The sequence below is a fragment of the Scardinius erythrophthalmus genome, assembly GCF_964197995.2.
Source record: "Scardinius erythrophthalmus genome assembly, chromosome: 3".
In the NCBI taxonomy this organism is placed as follows: Eukaryota; Metazoa; Chordata; class Actinopteri; order Cypriniformes; family Leuciscidae; genus Scardinius; species Scardinius erythrophthalmus.
The window spans coordinates 59,518,735-59,541,295 of NC_138223.1; the positions used below are offsets into that span (position 1 = coordinate 59,518,735).

Consider the following 22,561-nt stretch of genomic DNA (forward strand, 5'->3'; position numbering starts at 1 on the left):
GGACTACACTGACAGAGAGAAAGCAGAACTCGGTTTGTGTTTATTTTTCTTTATTTGGCAAAAAGCACAACACTTTGTTTTTATTGTGAGTATACACAAAAATAATACACACTTAACAGGATCGATTGATGTACAACACAAGCATGTAATATCAAAATCAATAGAGTATTTTGAATCTCTTTCGCACTGATAAGGAAAAAAAACGAGCAGATCACGCCGGCGTGATTGCCGACCTCAGAGGGTTAAAGTACTTTTTCCAACTATTAACAACATACATTAAACATATCAAAATCGACATAAACATTTAAATTTACAGTACATAAAATAAGAAAAAAATGATGTAGACTTGTATTGAGCTGAGCAGGGAGACCCTGATGGAGCCGCTGGACTGGGATGGGCTCCACAATAGAGACCCTGGTAAGGCCTTCTGCTGGTGGGACATCATCTGGGAGGGTCTCCATGGTGTTTGAGTGCATATTTCCACTGTCCACTAAGTTGTCTACCATCAGGTTTGCAGGGCTGACTCAATCGACGGCTGCCATCCAGGTTTTTTTTTTTTCTTTTTTTCAAAAAGAGTATATTTCTGAAAAAAGTACTTTTAATAACTACTAATACTGCATTGGGGAAAAACTACTAAAACATTAGTTAAAGGGCACCTATTATGCAAAATTCACTTTTACATGGTGTTTGAACATAAATGTGTGTTGGCAGTGTTTGAGCAAAACCACCCTAGAATGATAAAAATCCACCCAGTGTTTTTTTTACAAACTCAATAAATCATAAGCACTGTCTCTGAATGAGCTGTTCTCAGATTCGGCGCAATGTTACGTAGAATTGAGCAGGCCCCTCCCACGACTGTTGAGTGACACTTAGGGTTGGGTACCGAAACCCGGTTCCAATAGGGAACCGGTTTCGACGTAAACGGTAGTAACGAGACCGAATAAGAACGAAACTTTCGGTCCTGATTTCGGTGCCTGACGTTTTTTTTACCGTCCCCTATAAAACATCTTGCGGCACGAATGATCCAATAATAAAACATCTCCAGTAAACCAGCAGAGCATTCATTTAGTTTGTTTGTTGAATAAGAGACGATCTAGCGCTGAAATGTGTTTTTTAAATCAAGTGATCAAAGTGCTCGTTGCCGCTGCGATCAGAGGCGCGGATACAGTGTTTTCTCTTGTGGCTCGCGCACACCGCACTGTCTTCACTCGGACGCGTGCTTCAATACGTTGCGGAGATCGATCTATTTATGAGGCGCCGTCTATATGATTATGTGCGCGGAGAGTTTGTGTGTGTGCGTGCTCGCATCTCAGATGAGTATGTGCGCGGAGAGTTCCGCGCATCTCGTGTGTGTAGACTTTGCGTGTGTGTGCGTGAGCATTGTGCATTTCATATGTATTAGTTCGAGCATTCAGCAGTATACATGTATGTGTGACTAGTTAGTATATGTGTATGCAAGGGATTCATATGTGCGTGAATGAAGTTTGATTTATGCCCTAGCCGGCGCCTCATATCTATTCGTTCTGGTGAAATCACAAAATATAATGGACACAAAGTGTCCCTGCTTGATATACAACCACTGATGAGCATAAAAAAAAAAAAAAAAAATACGAATGCGGATTAGAACCCAAAACCTCTGACACGCTTGACTAAAGTTCAAGTTCAGCTGCCAGTGTTCCTCTTCGGGTAAGTCTAGTATTTTAATGCCAACTGCAAATCTTGCATATCAAGTATGAAGTATATCAATAGCAAGTATATTTATATGAGGCTATACTGTGTGTGTTAAATATTTCTGCTCAGTGTCAGATATTTCTCTGTTTTGTAAAAGTCATAATATGAGAAGACAAAATTTTGATCTTAACTCAAGTGTTTTCGGCTACATCAGTAGCCTTTTAAACGGCACAATTTTTCATTTAATCAGAAATCAGAAAATCTTTTTCAGAAAATCACACACACACACACACACACAGACACAGAGGTATTATTTTTTTTATAAAGTGTGTGTGGTTTAGTTTTCTTAAGTACCGTTTCAAGAACCGTTTAAGCACCGGAACCGTTTGAAAAATATAGAGTAGGTACTGGTATCGGATAAAACCCAACCAATACCCAACCCTAGTGACACTTCAGTTTGAGCCTAGACCCGCCCTGAGTGAGCTGGACACAGAGTCCGCCATTGTTCGACGCTTGAGCGGCTGTAGACAAGAATATCTCCTAAGCGATTGAGGTGTGTTGTTGATGGATGTAAGAATGAACATAGCAGTCTTCATTTACTCCTGTTGTTACTCAAGGATGGATCTGTACTGTTTGTGATCAAGCTTACACTCTCCGGAGCAACAGGCCTAACGTGACTGGACACGGAAGAAATGAAAGTGCGAGCGCGCTCTTTATGACAGCTCTTCGAGTCATTTTACAAATATAAGGTTTACCAGTTTATTTAGCACCCACTAAAAAGGTGTGTATATTTGTTTACTGTTAGTTGTAACAAGTGTTTTGTGTACTTCGCTGTGTATGTTGTTGATAATGAAAGGGAGAGAGAGAGAGAGAGAGAGTTTATGGATAAGACTTTAATGCGCACTTCTTATACTATGTTTATTCAGCTCTTACAGAGATTCTCTGGAGTAAAACAAACGCGCATCTTTTGTGTGATGTACAATAAACTTCACTGAACTCGTCAGTATATTTTGGTCATCATTCGGATGGGTTTTGCTACAGCAGGCTTGTATTAGTGGATAAAAGCAGATGACAAATAAGCTATAACCATAATTAAACTAAACTATACCTGTTCTATGTCCATACAGCATTTATTCTCTGGCTCTGTGGGCATTATTGTCCGACTCCGAGTCGAAATGAACACCACAACTGAGAGTTTCTGTTCTGATATTATCGGATGAGATTGTCCTGAGCTTGTGAGGCTCCGCCCCCTGTGCCGCGCAGCAGCAGTTAATTTGCATTTAAAGGGCACACACGTTTTTCTGAGCCCCAAGAAATTACAATTTAAACATGCTGTAAAAAATTATCTGTTGGGTATTTTGAGCTAAAACTTCACATACATACTCTGGGGACATCAGAGACGTATTTTACATCTTGTGAAAAGAGTCATAATAGGTGCCCTTTAAGCAAAATTATCTTGCATACTCTAATGTACTTATAGTATCAAGAGTAAAACTAAAGGTATGTATTCTGCTGGGGGAAAAAAACTTCTTGTCAGGGTTTTTATGATAGTTTTGCATTTATATTAATATGCTTCTACTGCATTTTACTTCTGAATATTTTCAAGGCTGTTACATTTAAACTGTATACTTTTGTGTAGTTTAATGTAAAATCATATTGGGAAAACAAGTTTCCGTAAACTTTAATTTAATGATGTAAATAGACTTCTGTCCCTCACATTAAGCTATGGAATGGCTTCAGATGACTTTGTGAAATTATAATCAGACCCTCTCAGACAAAAAGCGTGCTGTTTGCATCCCTGCAAATGTTAGCTAGTGGCTACTAAGATAATAACGTTAGCTGAGCTAGCAAGGTCATTTTGGCAGGCTGACTGCTGGCCCATGTGACGATAGCTGTGTCCAAATGTGAAGGCTGCATCCTTCGAAGGACGCACCATGTAGCCTTCGTAGGATTTCCTAATTGTGCAACCAGGTGTTTCTGATCACCGCTCCTGGCACCAAGCAACTGTGCAAGAGGACAGCTGCCATCCTGATAATTCATTTGATATAATTGAGTAAACAGCTATGGAGCCAGAATTGGCTATTGTCATTTTTATGATTTATATTTTACTGAAGGATATGGTGAGGATGTTTCAGCCCCGGCGCAGCCAGGTCATGTATTTTCCGTTTAGCCCTGTTTGAATATAAAACCCAATTGAATATAAAAAAGTCCAGTATTTCTCCCGCTCGTCATCGGCAGCTGTCACAGTAGCCAGGCGACAGAGTAGACTGCCTGTTGCTTGTCTGAATGTTTGTCTTGGCCCTCTTTGCAACTGGTGTCTGATGATCACCATCACCTTTATAGCTGTAAAACAAACAAACAACTGTGAGCATGTTTATTACACAAAAAATATAACAACTGCACTTCAATCATTAAAAGTAACATTGGCCAGATGCAAAGCCATACAGACACATAATGTTTGTATGGACTATGTAAAACCAGAATATGTAAACAGAATTATACTAATATAATTAGTATATCACTTCCTGCTCAGCTACTGTTCGGACGCTCTTGCTTACTGCTCCGCGCTTTGCTCTATCGCTTTTACATTTTATCTCCTATTTTTTAAATATTTTATTTCCTTTATTTTATTTCCTTTTATCACCTCATTTTAACTTCAGCAAATCAGCACAGTGCTCATACGACAAAGTTTGGATTACTACAAAAACTGAGAATTCTTTTACCCGACCAGCTTACATTCCGGGAAAGGAAAACACAACATCCTACAAGGATAAGAGAAAATGCCTCTTCTGGAATCTACTTGCTGCACCAACTGCCACAGACTTTTACAAAGGATTGCAGTTCTTGAAACAAAGTTACTTACGGGACCACCAAACCAGACAGAGCACACAACAGAGCTTCGTCATGGACACCCTCAGCATATTGCCAGTAAGTCCCATGAAACTAGTGCTCCTCGACAGGTAGAGAAACAAGCCGATCGACTTACTAATCGATGGCACAAACAGGGAGCGAGACCCAAAGGCACTCGAGATATCAGATTGTCACGAGCATCACATATTGCCGCAGTAGCATCCTCTACCCCAGATACAGCTCTGACAAGGATTGCAAACACTGGTCTCCTACCACCGCCTATACATCTTGAGAACAGATTTGAAGTACTAAGGAATGTAAATGAGGAATCCCCAAACGTGATGAATGTGTTTGAACACAGACTGAATGGGCCAGTAGCTAACACTGATGCTAACTGGCGCTCAAGGTCGAGCAGACAGCGGCACTCAGCTCAGAGCGCAGCCGAGCCCAGGACTCTGATAGTGGGGGACTCCATAATCAGAAACATTAGCGTCAGGGATACAACTACATGCTGCCTTCCACAAGCAACAACTTCAAATATAAACAGGGAACTTCAGAGCATTCTGATGAAACATAAGACTGCAAATCGACTCATCATTCATGTGGGGAAGAATGATATTCATAAAGAGCAGTCAGAACTCCTTAAGAAGGATTTCCATGAACGTTTTGAAACACTTAAAAGACTGAAAGTTCAAACATTCATCAGTGGACCTCGGCCAGCAAGAGGAACAAACAGGTTTTCACGGTTACTTGGGCTTAATACGTGGCTGCAAAAAACCTGCAATATAAAAGGAGTGAACTTTATTGACAATTTCAATCTTTTCTGGAGTCAGAGACAACTGTTTCATCGGGATGGCCATCACCCAAACAAACTTAGTTTAAGAGTGTTAAAGGACAATATCTTCTTCTCCCTCAATCATCCTTCTGCAGTGTGTGCCAATCCACTCAATCTGAACGGCACACACACACCTGGACACAGTATGAATGACCACGGGACTTCACTTCAGCAGCAAAATGGACATGATAACACCACTCCGCCACAACAACCTCTGCTCACGGACACAATCTCAGCTGAGCCCTGCCCACAGAGCTCACCACAGACAGACATATCAGAACTGCTTGAAGATTCAGCACCCAAGGACGACTTCCTGGAAAACAGCCAGGGAAGCCAGGACAGCATATTACAGCCTCCGATAACACCAGAGCAACAGCCCCTTTCACCAGACACTTTTTCCCTCTCTCCAGCATCGCCACTTCTGTGCTTCTCACAGAAAATGGAAGAACTGGTGTATGCTGGAACCAGACTATCCCACTCTTTTGCTGCAAGCCCCCAGATACCAACCAAAAAAAGACAGGCACCATTACCACCAAAGCCTGCGGGCCCAGCTCACCCTCCCCCTCCTGTGAGAGCTCTTCGGCCTCTGCCACAACGCCAGGGCCCACACCCTCCTCCATCTGCTCGAGGTGAACCAAAACCAACTGATACCAGCTCTCAGTGATATGTGTCGGGTCCCCATTTTGATAACAGTAACTTTCTCAAATGTTTACAGAACAAGCGGGACCCAGTGTGCCTGTATCTTTCTCTATTGCTGTTCTATTACAAGATAGAAAGTCTAAGGCCTTCAATAGCCATACAGCAAACCCAACTAATCTGGTGCCTATTACATGTCAAACTAATATTGCTGTGGGGAAAAGTAAGTATGTTAAGTTAGCACTCTTTAACATCCGCTCACTTAAAAATAAATCACTTCTAGTCAACGAATTAATAACCACAAACAATCTGGATTTTATGCTTCTGAATGAAACCTGGCTAGAAGACAGCTGCAGTGCAACAGTCGTCAATGAAGCAGCCCCTCCTAACTTTACTTTTATGAGTGTCTGCAGAGCTGTTAAGAGAGGTGGGGGTCTAGCTGCTCTTTTTAAAGATATCTATCAATGTAAGCAAATATCATTTGGGAATTACTTGTCTTTCGAATATCTGGGTATTGTGTTAAAAGGTGCTCCACGCATTTTACTTATCATTATTTACAGGCCTCCAAAATACTCTCCAGCCTTTGCTGAGGACTTTACAGAACTGTTATCAACAATTACATCAGAGTTTGACTGTTTTGCCATTGCTGGAGATTTTAACATCCACATAGATAATGCAGAAACCAATATGGCAAAAGAAATCAAAAGTGTTTTAAAAACTTTTGATCTGACTCAGCATATACATGGACCCACACACAATCGTGGACACACTCTAGATTTACTTATCAGTAAGTGTCTAAACATTTCATCGATTGTTATTAAGGATGTAGCACTGTCTGATCATTTCTGTATTTTCTTTGATATATTGATCTCTCCTGCCATTGAAGCTAGATCTGTGTCTGTCAAGAAGAGATGCTTAAATGAGAACACTAGTGTACTATTTATGAAGGCTATATCCTTAACACCAAGCATATTGTGACGTTTTGAGGTCTTTGAGTTCTGTTTTATGAATCTGTTTCTATGTTTTCAGTTTCTGTGATCCGTTTTCCCCTGTCTTTTGTGATTTTGGTTTAGTCCTGTTTTCCCCGGTCTGTTTAATTAGTTAATTTGTGTCAGCTGTGTCTTGTTAATCATCCTGTTTGCCTGTGTATATATACCCCAGTGTTTTACTCAGTCTTGGTCTGTCGTCGTCAGATTATGGTTGTCTCTGTATGGTTAATGTTTGATTCCTGGAGTTTTGTCTTTTGATTTTGTAATCTGAAACCATTTCAGTTCTAATAAATACTTTGTTTTTGAATTACTTAAACCTCGTCTCATCATCCTGCCTGTTACAACCCTGACAGAACGAAAAAGAAAATGTGCTGGGATCAACTCACAGGGGTAATTAAGGAGAGCCACGACCTGCTGGAGTATACGGTGAAGTTCAGTGATATGGCTAAAGACTGGAATGTATGTGATGAAACCATTATCACAGCATATATGATCGGTGCTGTAAGCGTCGATCCTCGTCCACTCCCCGATTTCTCGGGGTTGAGCTGGAGGGAAGCTGTTGCCATCTGCTGGCAAAGTTTTACCCCCCAGTACGCCTCACATCCAACCAACCCAACCGATTCAGTTCCAGTGCCAGTTCCAGTGCCTGAGCCGTTGGTGCCAGTTCCAAGTCTTGTTCCGAAGCCTGTTCCGAGTCCAGCACATTTTAAAAAGATCACCTGGCCCAGAGCACGAAAACTTATTTCTAATAGTGCTGATCTTGGGTCTAAAATGTTTGACCCACCTTGGGTATCCGTTCGGAGAGCACGCAAGTTTTTTCCACATACCACCAGATCTACTGATCCTCTCATCAGCCCAGCCGAACCTGAACCTGAGCCTGAGCCGGTGGCGTCTGTTCCTGAGCCTTTGGCGTCTGTTCCAGAGCCTGAGCCGGTGGCGTCTGTTCCTGAGCCTGAGCCGGTGGCGTCTGTTCCTGAGCCTGAGCCGGTGGCGTCTGTTCCTGAGCCTGAGCCGGTGGCGTCTGTTCCTGAGCCTGAGCCGGTGGCGTCTGTTCCTGAGCCTGAGCCGGTGGCGTCTGTTCCTGAGCCTGAGCCGGTGGCGTCTGTTCCTGAGCCTGAGCCGGTGGCGTCTGTTCCTGAGCCTGAGCCGGTGGCGTCTGTTCCTGAACCTGAGCCGGTGGCGTCTGTTCCTGAGCCCGAGCCGGTGGTATCTGTTCCTGAATCTGAGCCAGTGATGTTTGTTCCTGAGTCTGAGCCGGTGGTGTCTGTTCCTGAGCCCGAGCCGGTGGTGTCTGTTCCTGTTCCTGAGCCGGTGGTGTCTGTTCCTGAGCCCGAGTCGGTGGTGTCTGTTCCTGAGTCTGAACCAGTGATGTCTGTTCCTGAGTCTGAGCCGGTGGTGTCTGTTCCTGAGACTGAACTGGTGATGTCTGTTGCTGAGCCCGAGCCGGTGGTGTCTGTTCCTGAGCCCGAGCCGGTGGTGTCTGTTCCTGTTCCTGAGTCTGAGCCGGTGGTGTCTGTTCCTGAGCCCGAGCCGGTGGTGTCTGTTCCTGTTCCTGAGTCTGAGCCGGTGGTGTCTGTTCCTGAGTCTGAGCCGGTGGTGTCTGTTCCTGAGCCTGAGCCGGAGCCGGTGGTGTCTGTTCCTGAGCCCGAGCCGGTGGTGTCTGTTCCTGTTCCTGAGCCGGTGGTGTCTGTTCCTGAGCCCGAGTCGGTGGTGTCTGTTCTTGAACCTGAGCTGGTGGTGTCTGTTCCAGAGCAAGAGCCAGAACCTGTCAATTTCCCCATTAAAATTCTGGGGGGGCGCATACCTGCTAGGGGAACAGCGGAGGGTTCTCTGACGCGGTTCCCAATACCACCATGGCCACCTGAAAAAATAGCTCCACCATGGCCGCCTGAAGGGTCATCTCCACCATGGCCGCCTGAAGGGTCATCTCCACCATGGCCACCTGAAGGGTCATCTCCACCATGGCCACCTGAAGGGTCATCTCCACCATGGCCACCCGAAGGATCATCTCCACCATGGCCACCTGAAGGGTCATCTCCACCATGGCCACCCGAAAGGTCATCTCCACCATGGCCACCTGAAGGGTCATCTCCACCATGGCCACGCCCACAGCCTGCTCCACCATGGCCACGCCCACAGCCTGCTCCACCATGGCCACGCCCACAGCCTGCTCCACCATGGCCACGCCCACAGCCTGCTCCATCATGGCCACGCCCACAGCCTGCTCCATCATGGCCACGCCCACAGCCTGCTCCATCATGGCCACGTCCACAGCCTGCTCCATCATGGCCACGACCACAGCCTGTTCCACCCTGGTCTCCTGACCAACCTGCATCCGCCTGGACCGTCCTGGAGTCTAGGATGCCCACCCTCCCACCCCTTTGGATGTTTTATACGGCGCGAGGACGCACCTTTGGGGAGGGGGGAGGTACTGTAACGTTTTGAGGTCTTTGAGTTCTGTTTTATGAATCTGTTTCTATGTTTTCAGTTTCTGTGATCCGTTTTCCCCTGTCTTTTGTGATTTTGGTTTAGTCCTGTTTTCCCCGGTCTGTTTAATTAGTTAATTTGTGTCAGCTGTGTCTTGTTAATCATCCTGTTTGCCTGTGTATATATACCCCAGTGTTTTACTCAGTCTTGGTCTGTCGTCGTCAGATTATGGTTGTCTCTGTATGGTTAATGTTTGATTCCTGGAGTTTTGTCTTTTGATTTTGTAATCTGAAACCATTTCAGTTCTAATAAATACTTTGTTTTTGAATTACTTAAACCTCGTCTCATCATCCTGCCTGTTACAACCCTGACACATATCTGCTGACTCTGTTGATTTTCTCCTTGATTCTTTTAACTCAAAAGTTAAAAAGTGTAATTGATGAGATTGCTCCTGTGAAAGTCAGGAAGAAGAGTGGCAGACAAAAAGCACCTTGGAGAAACTCAACAGCTGTGCAAAATATGAAAAGACAATGCAGAAAAGTAGAGTGCATGTGGCGGAAGATAAAACTTGTAGTCCATTATAACATCTACAAAGACAGCATCCATGCTTTTAATATGGAACTAGGCAAAGCTAGACAGACTTTCTTCTCCAATATTATAAACAGTAATTTAAACAACACACGCATTATTTTTGCTACTGTAGAGAGACTGACAAACCCCCCAAGCCAGATTCCCAGTGAAATGCTCTCAGACAACAAGTGCAGTAAGTTTGCTTCTTTCTTCTCTGAGAAAATCAATAATATCAGAAAGGTGATCAGCACATCCTTGAGTTGCCCTGGGGTTAGACAGGTCAGACCACCTGAGAAAGTAGTTACTATGTCTGACTTCAAAGAAATTGATGGCAAAATTTTTAAAGAAACCGTACAGCACCTTAAAACATCAACCTGCGCTCTTGACACACTTCCCACATCATTTTTCAAAAGTGTGTTAAACAGTTTAGAAGCAGATCTTCTAGAAGTAGTAAATGCTTCGCTTCTCTCTGGGAGTTTTCCAAACTCCCTGAAAACTGCAGTTGTCAAGCACCTCCTGAAAAAGAGTAATCTGGATAAGACCATATTAAGCAACTATAGGCTGATTTCAAATCTTCCTTTCATAGGCAAGATCATTGAAAAAGTTGTCTTCAATCAACTGAACAAATTCTTATGCTCGAATGGATACTTTGACAATTTTCAATCTGGTTTCCGACCGCACCACAGCACAGAGACAGCGCTCATAAAGATAATAAACGATATTCGCTTAAATACTGATTCAGGCAAATTATCGGTGCTGGTACTACTCGACCTCAGCGCTGCATTTGACACTGTCGATCATAACATACTTCTTGACAGGCTGGAAAACTGGGTGGGGCTTTCTGGGATAGTCCTAAAATGGTTCAGGTCATACTTAGATGGGAGAGGTTATTATGTGAGTATAGGAGATCATAAGTCTGAGTGGACATCCATGACATGCGGAGTCCCTCAAGGCTCAATTCTTGCACCACTCCTGTTCAACCTGTATATGCTCCCAATGAGCCAAATAATGAGAAAGAACCAAATTGCTTACCACAGCTATGCAGACGACACACAGATCTACTTAGCCCTATCGCCTAACGATTACAGCCCCATTGACTCTCTGTGCCAATGCATCGATGAAGTCAACAGTTGGATGTGTCAAAACTTTCTTCAGTTAAACAAAGACAAAACTGAAGTCATTGCTTTTGGAAACAAAGATGAAGTTCTCAAGGTGAACACCTACCCTCACTCTAGGGGTCAAACAACTAAAAATCAAGTCAGGAATCTTGGTGTGACACTAGAGTCAGACCTTAGTTTCAGTAGTCATGTCAAAGCAATAACTAAATCAGCATACTATCATCTGAAAAATATTGCAAGAATTAGATGCTTTGTTTCCAGACAAGACTTAGAGAAACTTCATGCTTCTGTCACAGGTCGGGGTGGAGCGCCAGCGGGCCGCCCACCCCTTCGCTTGCGTGCCGCCCCTGAGGAGCCGGCCGTGGACACGAAGGACATGGCAGACACAGAATTCAAAATAAATATACTCTTTATTAAATAATAAAAACAATGTTAAAAGTCTCTTCAGTTCAGGTTCTCATCATGTATCTCAGCACCTTCAGACAGAGAGAGGAATGGACATAATCCACAGCTTCCGCATTCTCTTCTTCAGCGTTCTCTTCGCGTTTCTAAGCACCTTCAGACAGAGAGAGGAATGAACATAATTCACAGCTTCCGCATTCTCTTCTTCAGCGTTCTCTTCGCGTTTCTAAGCACCTTCAGACAGAGAGAGGAATGAACATAATTCACAGCTTCCGCATTCTCTTCTTCAGCGTTCTCTTCGCATTTCTCAGCACCTTCAGACAGAGAGAGGAATGAACATAATTCACAGCTTCCGCATTCTCTTCTTCAGCGTTCTCTTCGCGTTTCTCAGCACCTTCAGACAGAGAGAGGAATGAACATAATTCACAGCTTCCGCATTCTCTTCTTCAGCGTTCTCTTCGCGTTTCTCAGCACAGCATTAGCCGGCTCTTCAAGCATTAGCAGGCTCTTCACTGGACTCAGACAGAGAGAGGAGAATATGTATAACTCACAGCATTAGCAGGCTCCTCCAGCATCAGCAGGCTCAAGCATTAGCAGGCTCTTCAAGCATTAGCAGGCTCTTCAGGCATTAGCAGGCTCTTCAAGCTTTAGCAGGCTCTTCACTGGACTCAGACAGAGAGAGGAGAATATGTATAACTCACAGCATTAGCAGGTTCTTCCAGCATTAGCAGGCTCTTCATTGAGCTCAGGCAGAGAGAGGAATGGACAGCTGTGATTGCGAGTGAACAGCAGAAACAAATCCCACACTCACATTTCCACCACACACTGCAAGGTTTCACTCGTGCTCATTTCCACAAAAAAAACTGCAACTCAACAGACCCACAGTGCACCAAGGCCTCCGCCCGCCATCCAGCCGAAGTTCTCTCCGGCTCTCTCATCTGTCTCTCTCGTCCTCTCTCTCCCGCGGCCTCCCGCCGCGACCGCGGCCACGGCCGCTCACGTGCTGCGCCACCCCGCTCACCGTGCCCTTCTCTTTTTATGCTCCTCTTAGACAACGTGTCTCCTTCTCAGCCCTCGCTCACCTCGGGGCCCAGCTGCCAGTGATCTCGGATAATTAATTCCTGTTTACGGGGCGCTTACGCTGGTTCAGGCTGTGTAGGTGTTTCACTGTTTAGGTTCCGGGGGAGTCGCGACAAATTTTAGTTCCGCTCTACAGGGGACTGATGTATTTAGTCACCCCGTGACACTTCCATCACCAGCAGGGAGGATTATTGTAATGGACTCCTCACTGGCCTTCCCCATAAGACCATAAGACAGTTACAGCTCATACAGAATGCTGCCGCCAGGATTCTGAGCAGAACCAGAAAATATGAACACATCACACCAGTCCTCAGGTCTTTACACTGGCTCACAATACTAAAGTATTGTTACTGGTATATAAATCATTCAATGGCCTAGGACCTCAATACATTGCAGATATGCTCACTGAATATAAACCCAACAGATCACTCAGATCACTAGGATCATATCAGCTAGAAATACCAAGGGTTCACTCTAAGCATGGCGAGTCCGCTTTTAGCTATTATGCCAGCCGCAGCTGGAACCAGCTTCCAGAGGAGATCAGATGTGCTCCTACAGTAGTCACTTTCAAATCCAGACTCAAAACACATCTGTTTAGCTATGCATTTAATGAATGAGCACTGTGCCAATTTTCGTCCGACTGTTTGTACTGTACTGTATTTTATTTTTCTAAACTGTTTTAATTATTCTGATTTCTTTTTATTATTTTAATTTCTTCTATGTAAAGCACTTTGAATTGCCATTGTGTATGAAATGTGCTATATAAATAAACTTGCCTTGCCTTGCTTTGCCTAATATCTGAAAGAAAGGGAATAAGTGTACTTACTTTTCAGTTGTTCTCAAAACTGAACGACACCTGTCGCGTGCCACATTCCTATAAAAATAATAATATTAATAAAGGTTGAACAAAGTACTATGCCAGCACATGCATAACTGATGGACAGTCAGCATGTTGATAAAACAACATCAGGTCTAACATCCGTAAAATAGTGGGTAAATATGTACTTACTCTTTCTGATTTCTGTCTATGTTGCTGCGTGCCCTCTTAGTGCGAGTTGCAGAACCTACATCATTCCTTATCATATATTTTAGAGTACTATTCCAGCACATGCACAACTGATGGGCATTAGCATGCTGATAAGATAACACAAAGAAAAAATATGTAACATTATCAACCAACCTCCAAAAATAAATAAAGTCATACAGGCTCATATTATAATAAGTATATAAACAAAATTGAACGAACATGGGTAAATATGTACTTACTCTTTCTGATGTTCGACTGTGTTGCTGTGCGCCCTCCGAGTTGCAGATGAAGGTGATGCAGCTACATTCCCTTTTTTTTAAAAGTTGAAAACTATTATAACATAAATATTTCAAAGTATATTACCATTAGTCTATATGAATAACTGATGCGAATAATTGTAGACACATGCTGTAGGCATATATTGCGTGTCAATGGGCCATTACGGAGATAGCACAACGCAAATATTAACACATTTGCAATTCATCAGCTGGGCATATTTACACATTTCAGCACATACACACATTTGCAATAGATATTTGCAAGCACTCTTCGTAGATGATAATGAGGCAGCATAAACACTAGTCAAAATATAATCTAAACATACATAATATTTTCTAAATTAATTTCAAAATTCTAACTTTCATATAGGCCTATGATCTAAACATATCGTTGTACATATTATACAGCATGTCTAGGCTATGCTGTATAAAGTCTTCTGAAGGCACGCGCCGAAACGCGTTTGTGCAAATAAGTTTATTTATGCATGAAGCCTCTCTCCTACTTTATACAGCATAGCCTAGACCATTTAAATATAAATTACTCTGAATGACAAGTATGGAAATGGTCCAACCAGTAAAATATGTAGCCTACGTTTATATAAAATAGCTTGTCAACTAATGCAAGTAAATTAACAAAGACTTACTCATCTGAAATATTATCCACGGCTGGATCAAGTCGCTCTTCAAAATACAAACGTTCGTCGTCAGAGTCCCGCTCTTCTTCTGAGGAAAATGTGAACTCTTCATCACTATCCAGGACTAGCTGAAGGGCTTCCTCACCAGTGAATCCAACGGCGCAGGAAAGTGAATGAATGAAACTTGCTGGTTTTAAGGCATTTCAGGGGGTGTTTACCTTATTTTGCATAGATCACCTCAGCACATTATCTTATGAATAGCGCGCTCTGCGAGTGGGTGTGAACTCATTACAGATAATTAGATGAGACGGGAGAATCAGAAATCAGATTCAACTGATTTGTTCAAAATGGCAGATTCGTTCTGGAACTAAGCAACTAGGTCACTGAATCACAAATACGCATAACTCTTTCTGTGGCTTGTTTGGAACTATTGTCATTGGAGAAATAGAGCAAAAACAGAGTATATTTGGAATATTATGTCTAAAATGTCACATCACAATATTCACTCTTTGTTTACTGAACTGTTTTATAAAATCATTATCACATTGCTATCGCGCCAATATTCTGGAAATATTTTTTAATATCATATGTTATAATTATGAAAATAACTCATACTAGGGCAATTTTTCCACCACATTTTGAATTTTGGGTGCATATTAATTCTGCTGGCATTTTTTGCCCCCAACCCCCTGAACATCTAACCCTGCTTTAAGAGAAACATAAAACACAACAACACATTAACAGTTTTCTATGTTGTTTTTTTTAAACGATATATTTGGCTTTAAAGCATGATTTAAAAAGAAATGTGGCAAATGTTATACAAAATATTTGCCATCATTAATTATCATTTGAATATTGACAACATTAAGCTACATTTGAAAACATACAAAATTGTGTATAAACTTTATATACAACTTTATATACAAAATTGTGTATAAAGAGGCATGTTGTTTTGACCAATATTCTCTCTAGATTTAAACCTCTGGGTTCTAGGGTGTTTTTGGGGCCCTTGGGATGTTCTGACATGCCCTGACATTTGTGCTTTTTTCAGTTATTTATAAACATGTTAATGGCAAAGGTGTAAATTCACTCTATACAGCACAAACAGGCCTACCATAATATGTGATCAACATGCATTTATATGTTTGTATTTTTAAGAGAATAATGTTTATGCGTGGTTATTGAAAAAAATAAAAATGAAAGTTGCTGAAATAAGACCACAAAACTCATACTAAATATTTGTTCACAAGACTTTTGACTAATGGATGTTGTCGCTTCGAGTTCTGGCTTCAAAATTATGTGAAAATAGTCTTGCTTTATCGTTCACAAAAAACAATACATTGATTTAAACTGTGTAAGACAGGTTTTGCTTGGAAAGCCAATATGCGAGGGGGGCGTGAACGAGGAGAGGTTTACACCTGAGAATACAATGTCCCACCCACTCTGCATAATGAGCCATTCATTCAGGTGTGACACTGACTGAGCCACAATGCAAGGACAAAAGATATATTTAGAAGAAGACTTATATTGACCATTTAAGATTTTGCTCACATCTATCTTGTAAATATGTTTTGCTATTTTATTAAAAATGTTACAATTACAACAATAATTACAATTTCAACATTTTTTCAAGTGTACTCTTTCTTTGTAAAAAAATGATTATAGGCCTACATTTTATCATATGTATTCATTAGTTTGAATATAACCAACATTGGAACATCTAACATCTTAGTTTATGACTTTATTTTTGACAAAAATAGTATATATATATATATATATAACATATGAGCAGAAATTGCTAAACAAAAGCTTATTTGATGTGGCAGTATATTCTACAGTAAAAACTGTACCCAAATCTAGTCAACAAAATGTTGTCTTTCATATTTCGCCTGACTGTAATGTTGTTTTTATGAAATATTAGGGCATATAAATGTTAATTTGCAGTTTAATACGTTGCTTATACAAAGACATTTTATTTCAACATATTTCAGTCGATTTTTACTCATCTCAGTATAGCAAAGCATTTTAGTTGATTAAAGCGGTTTATTCTTTCACACACAATAACGCAATTCATATTATAGAAATGCGATTCATCTTTTTGCGGTTTACATAGGCCTACACTAACGTTATTCCATAACGTTATTCCACATTAACACTTGAGAAAAGATAACTTAGCCTACCTCACTCCTCAGCGGGATCTATTGCTCCTCATATCAGCACTGTTCTGAGGAAACTTTTCTCCAGGATTATTAGGTAGGCTATATGCCTCACTCGCGGCGCGCTGTGTTTACAGCTGATGTGGGCGTTTCACAGGAATGAAATGGTTCTCAGAATTTGCGTTCACAGGTTTGCGTGGATTGCCTCATTCATTTACGTTTGAATAGCGCGCGCTCTCCGGGGCGTGGTCACATTACATTTGAATGAGCTCTAATGAGCTCGACTGGAATCGCTCTCTTTTAATACAGATTTCACAAGATGAGAATATTTGTTTTTTATATAAATTACTTCATTTAAAAGAAGAGAATTCAAGCTTCATGTCTGTGTGTCTGTATGCCTGTTTGACTGAGTATTCACTGAGTTATTGTTCATTTTCGGACGCGTTTCAGAATGGACTTCACTGACAGAGAGAAGGCAGAACTCGCATCACGTTTATTTTTCTTTATTTGGCAAAAAGCACAACACTTTGTTTTTATTGTGAGTATACACAAAAATAATACACACTTAACAGGATCGATTGATGTATGAAACTTGTTTGTAATATCAAAGTCAACAGAGCAAAATGAATTTCTTTTGAACTGATAAGAAAAAAAGCGAGCTGGTATCGCCGGCGATACCGCCGACCCCAGGGGGTTAAAGATAGTAAAATTAACTATAACAAACAGGTTAAACAAGCCATAGCTTACTTTTAGACGTGATGAATGAAGTTCGACTGTTCGAGGTTGTGATGGTCATCCGATATGCCTTGCCAGTTATTATGCGTACAGCAAATCTTCTTGTATGAATATGGTCAATTTCTAGTGTTTATATCCAAAAAGAAACGATGCTGGGAGATGTTTTTGTATTTAGCGCGCTCACCACGATTCTGGGCTTGTGCAGCGTCACGCAATCGCGCAGAATCTGATGACTGGCGTCAATGGTTCCATTGCTTGCATTTTGTTCATCAATTGATGTTGCGATGATTTATATAAAAATGTATATCAAGTCATTCTTGAGTCATACAGTTCAAGTCAAGTCAAGTCTCAAGTCCTTAAATTTGTGACTCGAGTCAAGTCATATGACTCGAGTCCCCCATCTCTGCTAATAAACCTGCTGGCGATTGCTCCATTAATGTGAATCAAACAACAAAAGGCAAAGAGAAAATCAGTCACAGATCTTGAATGATATAAGCTTTAATCTATCTATGATAAACTATGCAGTGTTATTTTAAATCTGACTTTATTAGATGTCTTTTTAGCCCATATTACTCCTGAACAAGTAATGTCAGTAGACATTTCAGTAGACAATACTTACATTAAAGTATTGGGTATATCATTTGTATATTTATTAAATTGTATACTTTTTTTGTTTGACCATGTGTTTGTACTTTGTTTTTGGTGTCCTATGTCTTCTGAATATAAAACACAAAAGCCTGCACCCTTCTGCATAACATGCATGTTTTATTTGTTTTGTTAAAGCATTGCTTTTTCTTTTGCTATAGATATTTATTTTACATTTCAAATATAAAGCAATATTAATTGTGTTCTAAATAATTTTTCCCCCTTTTTGTTAATAAAACAAAAAGAACCAATAAGAATACCGTTAAAGTACCGGATCGATAAGGAGTATCGTAAGAGTAGTAATACCGTTAAAACCTTAACGATACCATCCCTATTGGCAGCAACGAATTAAAAGTTATGGCCAATTTAACTGTGATTAAATTGAGTATATATACAGTACGTATGCCATATGTTGCCACCCCTCAAAAATTCCTGCCCCCCTCTTGCCACCCCATAAATATTTTTCTAGATCCGCCCCTGCTCCACACCCCTAATCGTACCCAAGGGGTTTACAGTGCATATCTGCATGCAAAAACTATTTTTGGCGTAAATGGCACAAGAAATACAATTCGTGCTATAGATACACACTTTATGAGATCGTGTTGTATGTTCCCACCAGTCCTGAGATCTCTCTCGCACACAATAACTGAAGCATATGTGCAGGCTGCAATGATGGCCCTTTTCGTCCTCCTCCGGCTCAAAATCATGGCGATAGTTGGCGAACTTCTCATAGGCTTCCGTATTCTCGGGACTATAAGTCGCTCCGGAGTATAAGTCGCATTTATTTAGACATTTATTTCACAAAATCCAAGACCAAGAACAGACTTTTAATCTGGAAAGGCAAGTTATTCAACTACGCAATAGCACACAGAACAACAGGCTGAATAGGTGTCCGGTATGTTAACGTAACACATTAACTAGGGCTGTAATGATATGCGCTATGAAACCAAAATCGCGACACACAGATCCACGAACCTGTGTTGCGTTGTGAGAAGTGTGAGTTATCCTTCCCGTCCAGATCCAATGCTACCACATCTTTAAATTACTATTAGTATTATTTTAAGTTAACATTATAAAATACGTAGACCTACACCACAAAACTAGTTGAGGATAAATTCTTTAAAATTGGGCAATTCCAGCGTTATGGGCGTGACATTTGCAGTCAAAACTTGAAATATAAATTCTCAGAAAATGCATTTAATACCAATATATTGAAACGTCTGTTTAATTATACATACTCCCTTGATAAAGGGACATTAGAAAAATATCTCTACATGCATTTAATATTTAATATGAGGGAAATAGACATGCTTTACCAACGTGACACAAAAAAATATTTTATAACTTTTATAATAACTTTTAGGTGGCAAAATTTTTTTTAGTAATTCTGTGAAATACACTGTGCAGACCAAAAGTAATACTACCCACTGGATGAAGAAGGGTTGGCTCTCCACGGAACATAAAATATTTTTTATTTTTTTTGTTCGCATTGAGGAAAAAACAATGTTACGGATGGGACCGCTCTGAAAGTGGCACTAAAAGACTGCTTTAAAACGTTCACAGAGACCTCAAACAGAAAGCACAAAGCCTGTCTTTAAATTTAATTTAGTTTTGTATTAATTGCATCTTAATTTTAATCAATGTTTCATCAACTATTCCATTGCCTGGATTTAATAAATAAGAAGTAAATATAGTAGACAATAGATCTTCATGACACGGAGGCGCCGGCGTGTGAACTGTAGCTCATCTCAGAAATGAACCGAAACTCAGCTTGTACAGTAGTATACTTGCCTCACAGACCTGAGACATAGAAAGCTTGAAATGTCTACTTTTAAACAGAACAATTCAAAACGAAAGAAAAAAGACTGCTCTGCTCTCTGCTTATGTAATCTGTATGAAATGTGCATTTGTCTCTGGCACGTTCACTACTGTGAAGTTCGCGAGTCAGCATCGTCAACTTTATCTTTGCAGCCGACACTGACACAGAAAACACTTGATTATTAACCCTCTGAGGTCTGCAAACGCGCAGGCGCGTTTTGCTGGATTTTATTCACATTGTAGCACAATAAACTTAAAATACTCCATCATTTGTGGTCACACAGAAAAAAGAAATATGAAAAAGGAATCTGTGAGATGCCTAATTGTATATGTGTCCACTTACAATCAAATCAAAACATTGTGCTTTTGTAAAATAAAGAAAATAAACAGGGTGTGCTTTCTGCCTCTGCCTTTTTTTTCTTGAGCACGTCTATAAACTGAAACAAAACTCAGTGAATACTTGTCACACATTTATGAGCCATATATCAATCATCGGATTCAAACTGAAAACAAATATTCTCTGTTTAAGTAATTTGTATAAAACCAACAAGATGTCCAGCTTCTCAAACGCTTGCTCATTATTTTTAATTTGACCACGCCCCCACGCACAAAAGAGATTGACATGCAAATCTCCACATGGAACGTGAACGCGCTCTTACTTCAAAAACAAAGCACTAAACTTCAAAGCCTCTGCTTTTCATCGAGTTTGGAAGACACGCCGTGAGCTTACATTGGATTTACCTCAGAAGAAGAAGAACGCGATTTGAAGATAAGAAAGATGTAAGGTAAGAAATTCTTAATTATATTAGTTGAATATTATTGTTGCATAAACTTCACATTGCAGTTGAACTGTTGTCAGATATATGGTGAATATTGTAATATTTAGACCCGTGTTTACTGTTAAATACTGTTTGTGGATATCTGCTCAAACGTAGATATGTATAATATGGTAACCATAATGTTTCATATGTGTTTGAATGTAACATATTTTGGAGCGTGCTCTGCGTTTGACTTTTTCATATTATATCATCATAACGAATGGAAACATTTGAAGTAACATGATAATCAATATATTTTTTTCTAGTAGTTGTTACTGAAGTGATCCATTTGAAAGATTTATAGGCTGCTTAAAGGGGGGGGGGGTACAATGGTGTTTCATGTATTCAGAGTTGTTTACAGTGTTAAAGAGATGGATTCTCATGCTAAACATGGGCAAAGTTTAAAAAAAAAATTTTGGACGAATAACGGAGAATTTCTGTGCCGAAAATCTTACTTCCGGGTTGGTACAAGTTTCGGCTGTTTTTTTTTCGACCGTGGATCTAATGACGTAGACCAGAGTGGAACTCCTTATATGAGCATTTCTCCCGGAAAAGCTAGCCCGCGCACACGTCGACTAGAGGAGAGCGAGACCGCGCACATCAACGCGCTTCAACAGGAAATCATCGGCAGCCAGCGCTGCATAGGATTTGTTCAAGAATGTCTCCAAAAAAGTGTGTTTTTGGATGTGAGGGAAAGCTTACCGTGTTCAGTTTTCTAAAGAACCCAGTGTTACAGGAACAGTGGATGCAGTTTGTTTTTCCGGGGCAGCAACGGAGTGTACCAAGTGCGGTTGTGTGTTCTGGTCATTTCAGTGACGAATGTTTTATTAACAAGGCCCAGATCGACGCTGGATTTGCAAATCGTTTGCTATTAAAACGTGGAGCGGTCCCAGTGATAAAAGACCCCATTCATGTAAGTACAACTGGATCAGATTTCTGTCTTTTGCTGGAAATCAAGCACTACCGCTTGACTCTATAGCTCCGCCTCCAGGACTTCGGCTTTTTCCGGAGAGAATCGGAAAGCTGTATTTTTCTATTATAAATATAATAAAACTAAACACTTTTTGGATATATTAAGGATGCACTACTACTCTATAGGTACTCAAGATTAACATGACATTAGGTGAAACTGTGCATGTTATGTACCCTTTAAAGTGAAAATCAAACATCTTCGAAATGAAAGGTATGTACAATGTTTTTAGGAATGGCAGAAAGGGCTCTGTCTTTGGATCACTGTTTTCAATAGCGTGCTTTTTTGTCATTTGTTGTGTATCTTTGGATTATGTTGTGTTGTAAATAAATCCAAACAATCAAAAAGCCATTCTTTTTTAAATATCCTCATTCTTTGTGCAAGATTGCTCAGAATGACAGGGCCTGATAGCTCCTAATAGGGCCATTAGGGGAGGGTCTTTGTCTTTCTCAGGTGTGAAAACCATACATATTAATGATGTGTTTACACCTCCCGCATAAAGCTTTCTTACACAAAACACTTCTTACAAATATTAAATCAATATATTGTCTTATCTGAATGAGCAGTCAGGATGATTTTCACATAGTTTTGGAGCAAATATTCTAGGCTACATGATACAATTTTCAAAAGTCTTGTGAAGAAATAATCAGTATGGGTTGCATGGCCTTATTTCAGTGACAATTTTTTTTTGGTATTTTCACAAACCATGCATAAATGTCATTATCTCAAAACTACAAACTTTTACATACATGCTGCTGATATATTATTGTAGCACAGTTTGTGCTAAATACAGTGTAATCAGACTTTAGCCATGAAAATGTCACAAGTAACAGAAATAAGCACAAATGTCAGAGCATGTCAGAACACCTCCAGGGCCAGAAAACACCTCAGACCCCAGAGG

General features: G+C 40.7%; 1 protein-coding gene across 1 annotated transcript in view; it reads right to left on the reverse strand.

Annotated features, from left to right (window-relative positions):
- The window catches only part of LOC308687564 (NACHT, LRR and PYD domains-containing protein 1 homolog), a 162,268-nt gene that overhangs the window by 45,731 nt on the left and 93,976 nt on the right, over nt 1–22,561 (reverse strand). The window lies entirely within an intron of this gene.